Raw genomic sequence first — 11,741 nt, forward strand, 5'->3', positions numbered from 1 at the left:
CAAAATATGGGGCTGAGGGCACATGAGTTACTCAGCTCTCAACCCTGAGTCTCACCATCTTCCCCATCTGTTACATGAGCTGCTGGATCTTGGCTGTTATGGGGCCAGCTTGACCTAGCTTCCTAAACTGCTTTCCCTGAGGGCATCATCATAGCCTCTGTTCTGTACCTTCTGGAAAATGATCTCTGCTTTCAGTTTAGAGTGAGTGAGTTTGTTAAGTAGATAGCAAGCCCAAGTAAAAGATTAAATAGAAAGAAGTAGGTAGAGATGGATGGATAGATAGATAGATAGACAGATGATAGATAAATAGATAGATAGATAAACAGACAGATAGATGATAGATAGATAGATAGATAGACAGATAATAGACAGACAGGCAGACAGATGATAGACAGATAGATGATAGACAGACAGACAGACAGGCAGACAGACAGATAGATAGATGATAGACAGACAGACAGATAGATAGATAGATACACTATAGATGATGAATAGAGACTTAGATGGATAGATAGGTAGGTAGATAGATAGATAGATAGATAGATAGATAGATAGATAGATAGAGATAGATAGATAGATAGATAGATAGATAGATAGATAGATGGATTATAGGTAGATAGATAATAGGTAGATAGATGAGTGATAGGGAAGATAGAAAGTAAAACGTTATTAAGTCAGGTGCTCAATAACCCAGCAGGAACCCACTAGAGAGGCCCCTTTAAGCAGTCAGCTTGGGTTTCCGAGAGTTCTGGGCAGAGGGGAGGGCCCCTTCAGGTGAGGCTTCCAAGTAAAGGAACAAATAGCAAGAGAGCAAGATGATGTCATCAAATTGGGCCCTCCCAATATCGAGCAGGAACTGACTAGGGAAGTTAAGGCAGTCAGCTGGAGCTCCCAACTGGCCCTTCTCGCCAAGGCTGAGCTGCCAAACTCCCTTTCCCACTGCAGTCATTTTTATACCTTGGGACAAGCAGACATAACCCCTGTGGCAATGGTTTATGTCCTAGTCCTGCATCCTTTCTGTCACAGTTAGAGGGGCAGCACAGCCCCAGTCAAGGGGCCTCAGAAGATTCTCTAGACAATCTCACTGGACCCTGAAGTAGGAAGGGGGTGACAGCCAGCTTGCAGAGTGCAAGTAGCACATGACAACCGAACAGTGTAATATGATTTCAGGTTCTCGGACCAGCAGGAAGACTAGGAGCCAGAGAATTAGACTGTCACAGAGCAAGCCCAAGAGGCTGCAGGATATACAGGGAGCAGGGAGGGCACCAGGTCTGCCTGTGCTCATGTGTGCATGGAGACATACAGGGAGCAGGGAGGGCGCCAGGTCTGCCTGTGCTCATGTGTGCATGGAAAGGCACTGTTCCTGTCCCGGGTCTGGGTTCAAGAGACTCATTTCTCTTTTCTGAGTCACATACCAAGATGCTTCCCCTTTTGGGATGTGCAAAACACATCCCAGCTCACCCCTCATCACTGGAAGAGAAGCTCAGGGGTTGTTTACAGCAGAAAAGTTACAGCTGAAGGAAGGCCATACACACACACACACACACACACACACACTGTAGTGAATAGACTCTTCTTCCCAGGGCACTGCAGAATGATACAAGTCTGCCCCTCATCTCATTCATAGTTGAAGTCTTGACTCTCAGTGGGTAATATTGCAGTGGGGCCTTTGAAACTTTTGCTGTTGAAGGTGGGGTCCTCACCACTGGGATCCATGTCCTTATAAAAGAGCCCAGGCTGGTGTGGTGGCTCATGCTCGTAATCCGGCGCTCAGGAGGAAGAGGCAGGAAAATCAGGAGTTCAACATTGTCTTGGGTAACACAGTGAGGCTGAGGATAACCTTGGCTATACAGGAGACCTATTGAGAAGAAAGTGGTGTTGGAGGTGGGGTAGGTGTTAGGAATTTTTCCTAACATGAGCTCTCTGTTGACGCAAATTCCCAATCAAGCCAAATCAAAACAAGCCATATTAAGAAATATCCAGGTTTAATAGGATTCCTGCACTCTCGGGCGGCCCAGAGGCTGCGAAGATGACCATGTGGGAGGGAGGGTGGGGGGTGGAGGTGGGAGTTGGAGAGTTGGGAGGGTGAGGGGTGAGAGAGTGGGGGGTGAGGGTGGGAGTGGGGAAATAGGTGGAAGGTGGGAGGACGACCATATGTTCCTCTTTTGGGAGTTCACTTAAATACTCTGTGGGAGTGGTCCTGACCCCTGATAGGCTGGGATTTGGAGTCCAGACCAATACAACTCTCAGGCCTGGGGGCTGGGATAGATGCAAGGGGCTAGGGGCGATGCTCCCAACTTAACAGTGGGGAAATGTAAGCACCAGCCCTGAAAGCTCCTACCACAAAAGGATTTAAGGACTCAGTTTCAAAACACCTAGACCAAGCAGGCATCTTGATCTCAGTTTCCCAAATCATAAAAAGTAGATTTCTGTCACTCATCAGCTAACCCGTGTGTAGTAGCTTATTACAAACATCTTGCACAGGCTTGTGCTGGTCCACTCATGGGTACGGACCCAGACTGAGCCCCTGGAGGGCAGGAAGGCATCAGGTTTATTTCTGTGTCCCCATCCCAACACAATGCAAGGGGAGAAAGGAGTCTGGCAACTGCAGACCCTGGTTCACTATTCATTGGACACTGGACACTTACAGGAATGATTTCAGAGACGACACTTTGCCTGAGTTTGACACCCTCAAGGTCAGCAAGAGGGTGTGGCCTACTGGCTAAGAGATTGAGATAAATGAGGTCAGTGAGCCAGAGGCCTTGAAGCCTTCCACTGTGGCACCGGCTTTTATTCTGAGTGAGATAGTCTCAGGAGGAAATAGCTTGACAAAGTCCACTTGGCTGCCCTGTGGTGGATGGATGGCACACCATTGAGCTTTCCGTGGCGATGATGAAATACCTGAGGGCGTCAACTAAAAAGAGGAAATTTTTACTTTGGCTCTTGAGGAGTCTTAGCCTGTGGTTGCCTCACTCCCATGTGAGGAGGCAGAATATGGCGATGGGGAGGGCAAGGTGGAGTGAGGACGCTACCTCATGGTGGTAGGAAAAGGATTGGGTGGCCGAGGAAGGAGGAGAGAGACAGACACCAGGGACAGATGTCATTCCAAAGAGCACACCCCAAAGATCTACTCCTTTCAACTATATCTCACTTCCAGTATTGAGTCCCAGGAGCCCATCACAGTATGGACACACCAATGGATCAGTCCATCAGGTCAGCACCCCATGAGCCAATGACATCTCAAAGTGCTGCCTCTGAGGATCAAGAGTTAACAATATGCCTTCAGGGGACATTTCTAGATTCAAACCATAGTGGAAGTTTTGGGATGGGGTCTGAGACAAGCGTAGACTCTGCAGTAACCCAGGCAGGAGGTATGAACAGCCAGTCCAACTGGGAAAGGGACAGATGGGAGTCAGGTGGGGGTGTAACTCTAAGGCAGGTTGAAGAACATACTAATGGACTGACCATGAGGTGGCAGGAAAAGGGGCGGGACTCGTGGATTCAGGAGTACTGGGGATGTGATAGATAATGCCATCTCAAGGTGGGTCGGGGGAATTGGGCAAGTTCAGTGTAGGCTGCTTAGGCTGCATTGGCAGAGCCAACAGAAGTAATGGATGTGGGAGCCCAGCACGCAGGGGAGGAAAGGGTGACAGGTACGTATCGGCCGTTATCTGAGTGAGGAAGAGTGTCCATGGCACCCAGATACCCCTCAACCTTTACTGCAGAAGGATTTAACTTATGCCTCAGTGCCCTTGGAGACAAGTTCCAGCACGCCCATGCATACCAAGGTTCGCCAACGTGCAAATCCCTGCGTGCACATATTTGTATACATAACTTGCACATGCCTCCCCATATCCTGTGTTTTTAATTCTCGCGGCAGCACCGGGAGGGAGGGAGCCCAGGAGCTTGCACACGCTAGACAAGCATTCTACCGCTGAGTCACACCCCAAGTACCTTCTGCATACTTTAAATTGCTGGTAGAGTACTTAATGCCTAAGACAAGGTTATATTTATTTGCCTGAGACAGGGTTCTCAGGTTCAGCTCAAACAAGCCTGCACAGTAATATGTACTAAAGGTTTTCTGATACCCAGAGCAAAGATAAAATTGGCTGATACCTCTCAAGTCATGGCCAGGGATACAGCAAAAGTGACCCTGATGTAATTGGGGCAGAGGAATGAGTGAGGACGCAAGAGAAAGATTGGAAAGCCAGTCCCAACCCCAGAAGCTAAACTGTAGGCCCTGCTGTTCTTTTCTTCCATGAGCACTAGAACTTCTAAATCGTCAGGGTGACCCCACTTCCCATCACATTTGAAAACAGAATAACCCATGTGCATGGGTCTGTCTTGAGGGAGGAGGTCGCTGCGTGTCAACAGTAGCATAAAAAGAGCTGAATCTTCCAAGTATGCAAAAAAAAAAAGCTAAATCTAGATTCGGGAGTTGAACAAAACTCTGTAGATTATAACCAGTTCTCTCCAAGCCCTGACTGTTAGAGCAGAGTGGGCTCCACTGGTGGGGAGAAGTGGAATTGTGGCATGTGGCTCCGAGACTTTGTGGGCATAGACGGGGAGGGAGGCTTGCTTATGTTTGAGGCAGGGTACCAAAGCAGATCAGAAGAGAGCATTGGATCTCCTGAAACTATAGTTACTGGATGTTACAGGTGGGTTGTGGGAACAGAACCCAGGCCTTCTGTAAAATCAGAAAGTGCTCTTAACCATGGAACAATCTCTCTAGCCCTAAAAAGGAAATACCATTGACTTTGACATAATTGTATGATGTAGGTGTGTCTTCTATCTATCTGTTGATTTCATTTGTTAATAAAGAAACTGCCTTGGCCAGCCCTTAGGTGGGTGGAGTAGACAGAACAGGAAGAAGGAAGTGAGGTAGATGGCTTAGTCAGATGCCACGCCTCTCCTAGGGAGAGAGTTGCGATGAAGCCAGCCACCAGGTCAGTCATGCTGAATCTTTCCCGGTAAGACACTGCTCGTGGTGTTACACAGATTATTAGATATGGGTTAATCAAGATGTGAGTAAGAGGCTGGAACTAATGAGCCAGGCAGTGTTTAAAAGAATACAATTTGTGTGTTGTTATTTCATGTGTAAAGCTAGCCGTGCAGGAGCTGGGCGGCCAGGAGCTGGGTGGCGGGAAGTGGCCCAACAGCTCCCCACTACAGAATGGCGGCCCACGTGGTTAACTGAATCCACAGAAAGCTTGAGAAAGCTTGGGAAAGAATAGAGTAAAGCATGTTTTTGGGTCTGGCTCTGCTTGCTAGAGGCAAGAAAGCGCTCTCATCTAAGAGAGTCTTCCTGACTCAGCTTTAGCTGCAAAACTGTGCAGCTCTTTTAAGAGGTCCTGCCATGAAACACTTAAATGGTGTTGATGAAAAGCTGAATGTGTGTTTTTCGGTTTTCAGGCGTAGCAGGAAAAAAACTACCATTTTAAAATGCCAGCTTTCTGGGCCGTCCTGCCAGGGCAAACTTTGACTCTTTCAAGCAGGTGGTCCTGATTATGGAGCTTTTGATTGTTGTTTAATACTGTTGCAGCTTGCTTGCTAGCAAGGACCTTGAACCACCACAGGGTTGTGGTGATAAACATGGCTCTGGCCGGTACCTCAGCCACAAGGCTGGAATCCAGAAAGCTAAGGAATGGGCTGGATCTAGCTGTCAAAGTCACGGCTTTAGTCCTACCGATATTGTTTGGTAAATTAAAGACTCATGTAGTCAGAAAAAGAGAGATATACAGTTAAAGAAAGATTCAAAGTCGAAGAAAACGTCAAAATGGTTGACAATGTGTTGAAAATATATGCAAGCTAAAGGTTAAAGTTCTTAAAAGTAAAAAAGAAAAAAAAAAGGAAGTAGTTTGTTGTGGTGGTACACACCTTTAATCCCAATGCCTCAGAGGCAGAGACAGACAGATCTCTGTGAGTTCAAGGTGTGGTAGCATACACCTTTAATCCTAGCACTGGGGAGGCAGAAGCAGAAGGATCTCGGAGTTCAAGGACAGCCTGGTCTACAGCGTTATTCCAGGACAAAGATATACAGAGAACCTGCCTCAAAAAGTAAAAGTAAAAATAAATGAAATAGAGGTTAAAATAAAGCTGTACAAAGATGGAAAATACACAGAGAATCTTGATACTGTATGCTATTATGCTCTCTTTGAATTGTTTGAATGCCGAGGAAGGAGCAACAGCTGCTAAAATATATTTGTTTATAAATGCTGCTGAACTAATCCAAGAAAGATATCTTGAAAATACCTTGACTTCAGAATTTGGATCTAAGGATATGATACTTTGGAAAAGAGATTCTTCTTTTATTTTTACAGAAAATGAGACCCTATGGACTGCTTCTATCCCAATATGGTATGATAGACCACAACCTCCTGAAAGGTTGCTGTGAACACCTTCAGAAAATTGCTTCACCCAACTGATGACTGAGATGAACCTGGCACACAGGTTACACCATGAAAAATCTGATTAACAGCGTCCCCATTCAGCAGGAAGCAGTTTGGAGAGAAATAACTGCGCCCATTTTCCCAAATATTGTTTATAAATGTTCTTTTACATTTAAAGGGGGAGATGATATAGATATGAATAATTTGCATTGGTATAGATTTTAAGGTCAATTTTGTTATATGTATATGTATTTCTGCTCTTGATTAAGGTATTGTGTTTGTGTAGTTCATTTAAGAATGTAATGTATAATTAGGAAATATAGGTTGTTAATGGATAATCATCGATAATAGTCAAGCTTGTAGTCATGTTAGTTAGATTTTCTAGATGTGCATGGATATATTTCAGATAGGCATTCTTCATATCTTTCAAAGACTGCAGAATATGGCATTTAAGATGTTTTAATAACTTAGGGCTTTTCATGATAATGAGACATGTCTGCTCCTGGCAGCACCAATCTACTTCAAGAGGAAGATGGGCATCAAAGAGGCTCCTTATGGAGTTTGATAGCCATTTGGGCAAGACACTGCTCTTGCCTGGACTGTTGCAGAAAGTGGACACAAAGAACCCAACGAGAGAGGACTGCTGAATTTGCCTAAATGTGAGATGATTCTTTGGGGTTCCTGACTCATGAAAGAGTCTGCGAGACATTCTACAGGACACAGCAGATACTGACTGAACTGTCTTTGAAATTTCCTGCTTCATGGGAAAATCTGCTGGATACTGTGGGCCTATAGGCCGAAGATAGATGCCCCAACAATACAAAAGAATTTTGGGTGACTGTCCAGGTAGTGAGATGTCTCTATCATTTCTAGAGTTTGGAAATTGCATATTTCTTATTTACTTAGGTAATATTGTGTCCTTCTGGAGTCTTTGATGGAGCTGAAGAAGAATAGATAGATAGTTATAGTTTTCCTTAGTTATGATAAAAGATAAAGTAGATATAAATACTGTAACTGTAATTCTTACTTGATAACTGTTGTTATATGTAATTTTACTATGTTAAAGTGAAAGCCTTGTTTTTTGTTTGAACAGAAAAAGGGGAAATGATGTAGGTGTGTCTTCTATCTATCTGTTGATTTCATTTGTTAATAAAGAAACTGCCTTGGCCAGCCCTTAGGTGGGTGGAGTAGACAGAACAGGAAGAAGGAAGTGAGGTAGATGGCTCAGTCAGATGCCACGCCTCTCCTAAGTTAGTCAGACTGCCATGCCTCTCCTAGGGAGAGAGATGCGATGAAGCCAGCCACCAGGTCAGACATGCTGAATCTTTCCTGGTAAGACACCGCTCGTGGTGTTACACAGATTATTAGATATGGGTTAATCAAGATGTGAGTAAGAGGCTGGAACTAATGAGCCAGGCAGTGTTTAAAAGAATACAATTTGTGTGTTATTATTTCGCGTGTAAAGCTAGCTGTGCAGGAGCCGGACGGCCAGGAGCTGGGTGGTGGGAAGTGGCCCAACAGCTCCCCACTACAATTGTAGATTCACGGAAAATTGGAAGAAATATACAAGAATGTCACATTCAAATCCCCCCACCATGCTAGTGTCTTATGAAATTTCACCATAATAATATCAAACAAATGGAATCCATGTTGGCACTAGGCAGAGGGCTAACTCTGATCCTACCAGCTTTCCTAGCACTCACTGTGTGTGTGTGTGTGCGTGTGTGTGTGTGTGTGTGTGCGTGTGCGTGTGGTCCCATGCACTCCTATCCCATCTGAATTTATATATCACTCTATTACCACAATCAAGATGGTAAACTGCCCCTCACCAAGTCCCCTTGCATTTGTTACTTTGTCATTGCTGTCCCCAAACACCTGACACAAACAACTAAAAGCTGGAAGGATGTATTTTCTGTCACAGTTTCAGAGCTTGCGGTACCCTGTCTGACTCTGCTGTTTCTGTGTATGTGATGAAGTAAAATATCATGGGCATAGGAGCACGTGGAAGAGGCTGTGCACCGCATGGCGGACAGGAGCAGAGAGTAAGGAAGAGGGCATCAGGGAAAGACAGAGCCCCCAAAGACATGGCCCAGGAAACTACATCCTCCACTGAGGCCCAGCCCCTCCCTTCACTACCTCCCAGGAGAGCAATCAACCATCTTATGAATCCAGCAAGGGAGTCAACCCTTTGATTACGTTAGAGCCTTTATAATCTAATTTCTTCAAACATCCCCAGAGACACCAAGAGCTGTGCTTTAAATCTTCTAGATAGTTTTCAGCCAAGTTTATTTCTCAGTAGAGTTAAAGTTGGCAATCAAGGTTCACCAGCATGGGTTGGAGAGATGGCTAAGTGGTTATGAGCACTGGCTGCTCTTCCAGAGGACCCAGGTTGGATTCAGCACACACAGGGTGACTCACAACTATCTGAAACTCAAGTTCCAGGGGATCTGAGGCTCTCTTCTAGCTTCTGAAGGCACCAGGCATGCACACAGTATGCATACACACATGCAGGCAAAATACTCATACACATGAAATAAAATAAATATTTCTAAAAGTTGGAGTTATATCAGTGGTATCACAAAGTGTGTAACCCTCCATACAGCATAGTTCCTTGGATTCCCACCCCATCACTCCCTGCAAAACCTTTTGATCACCAGGAAGTGGCCATAGAGTAAACGAGGCTACTTCGTTTACCAATTTACCTAGGGAAGAGCATTTGGGCTATTTCTGGTTTGGGCTCTTTTAATTCCAGCTGCAAGGTATATGTATATACAGGCCTCTCTACACATGAGAAGTTTTACTTCTTTAGGATAAATAAATCTAAGGGTACAACTGCTGGTTTGCAAGGTGATGCATGCTTATTTTATTTGTATTTTTTGGTTTTTTTCCAAGGCAAAGTTTCTCTGTAGCTTTGGTGCCTATCCTGGAACTAGCTCATGTAGACCAGGCTGGCTTTGAACTTACTGCTTGCACATCCTGAGTGCTGGGATTAAAGGCTTGCACCACCATTTCCCGGCTTGCTTATTTTATTGTTTTAATTTCTTAGCCTTTAATTTTTTTCTGTGTGTGGGTGTTTTGCCTGCATGTATGTGTGTGTACCATCCATGTGTGCTTGGGGTGAAGAGTAATGGGTCCCCTGAAAATGGACAATTGTGAGTGCTGGAAATTCAGCCCACGTTCTCTGGAAGAGCAGTCAGCGAGTGCTCTTAAGCACTGAGCCATCTTCCCAGCACACCGCTCTCCCCTCCCCTCAAAAAAACCTCTTACCCTTGCCTTTTTTTATGAGATAGGTCTCGCTGTGTTGCCCTGGTTGGCCTGGAATTAAATGTGTTGGCTTATGAAGATATACCTGCCTCTGCCTCTGCCTCTGCCTCTGCCTCCTAGTGCTGGAGTTAAAAGAGTGTGCCACCATGGCCAGCCAAACACCTTTTCTTCCCAAGAGACCTATCTCTGGTAGTTTTTATGTTGATGAAAAGCAAAGGAAGCTAATAGAACGGAGCCACCCCATTTCTCCACAGCCTCACCAGCACTGGATGTGCTGACCTTGTGGTGAACAGTGGCTGAGGCTCTTCCCATCCCCTCCAGAAGTGAGAGCAGATTCCAGTTCCTCCACACCTCTCAGGACTGCCTCTATCAGTCTTTAATTTTGAATATTCTCATATGTAACTGAACCTCGGAATGGCTTTGATTTGCATTTCCCTCATGAATAATAATAACGAGCCCCTTTCCAGGTGCTCATCTGCCATTCACATGTCTTCGTTGGAGAAGCATGAGTTCCAATATTTGCCCAATTAACTTTTTTAAATCTTTCATTGCTGGGGGTTGCTCACAAGCTTTGCATATGCTAAGTGAGCTTCGCCTTCCATTTTTGTTTCAATTTGCTTTTACACATGTAGTCTGTCAGATTTTTACAAATTGGACTGTTTTACCTCCTTGTTGAACTGTGAATTCTTTATATATTTTAGATCAGGTCCTTGGTCAGATGTACATTGTCCGAGTTTCTCGTAGTCAAAGTCTTTCCCTTACATGACTAATATTTTCTCCAGGGTCGTATAGGCCCTGCCACCAACATTGGCAGTCATTTTGCCTGGCTAAATAGCCCCATAAGGGCAAGGATGGTTTTTCTATTGTGTTCTAGCACAGTGGGCACATGAGGACTTACTCAGTGCCCAGCTGTCCCCAACTATTTTATGGCTATTGGAGGTGCAGGAGACCCGGGAGAGGAGGGCCTCAGAGCATCCTGTTTCAAATTTTCAGGCCAGCAGTAAGGAGGCCAGGAGTCTAGGGCCTAGATGGAGTACAGGTGAGACGTGAGGTGAGGCAGGCACGCAAATGGGGGGGGGAAGTGGGGCAGAGAGGCTCTGTCAGGATGCTTGGATCTCTTCTACCAGTAAAATCATCTTGCAGCGGCTACACAATCCTTCTTGCCCAAAGTCAGGGGATCCTAACAACTTCAGAGGGAAACTGATTGGGTGTATGTGGGATAGAGGGGAGGGCCCAAAGCACTTTGTTGGTTCCTTTGTCTTTAGTGTTTTCAGCTTGCATGCATGATGACACATACCTGTGCATGGCTATAGTGCTTGGTATGTATATAGAATGTGGTACTAGGTCCCAGGATCTGTGTCTGCCTAGCTCATATACGGATGCAGGGCCTAAGTGATGGAGGCCTTCCAATGCTATAATAAAGCAACAGCTTCATCTCTGGGGGTGGCAGGCACTGTCATGTGTGGCACCTTATGTCCTTCCTTGTAGCACACCATGCCCATCTGCCCTCTATGTGCTACCATGCAGTTTGTGAACCAGGCAAGGGGCTGGAGATTAAAACACACAAAGACTCACATAGACACAGGTCATCCTTGATGCCAGAATGCCCCCTTTATTGTGTCCAGGGGCAGCTTATGTAGGAATCCTTAAATGATAGCCACGCCCCAACCACCACTCCCCTGCCATGAGGAACTCCTGAGGGTCTCATGCTCAGAGCAGCTGCATTACAAGTTGTTTACCAGAAATTCAGGATCTGGGGGGTTCACAGCTCCCAACACTTCCTGTTCACCCTGTCAGGTCTCAGTGAATCCAATTGTTCTCTCCTTTCTGGCTGTGCCAAGCTCTCTCTATAGCAAACCAGAGAGCAGCAAATCCAAGCAGTTTAACTAGTTCCTTTAAGTCCTCGTGTGTGTATGTGTGTGAGAGTGTATGCATTCATATATATCAGCATGGGCATGTATACGTTCATGGCATGAGTTTGGGGATCATAGGACAAACTTCTATGTGGGTTGTGGCCTTTCATCTTGTTTGTAACAGGGTTTTTTAAAGTTCAGTTTCGGGACCAGGCTAGTTGGTCTTTGAGCTGCT

This window comes from Arvicola amphibius, chromosome 9 (genome assembly GCF_903992535.2).
Source record: "Arvicola amphibius chromosome 9, mArvAmp1.2, whole genome shotgun sequence".
Classification (NCBI taxonomy): Eukaryota; Metazoa; Chordata; class Mammalia; order Rodentia; family Cricetidae; genus Arvicola; species Arvicola amphibius.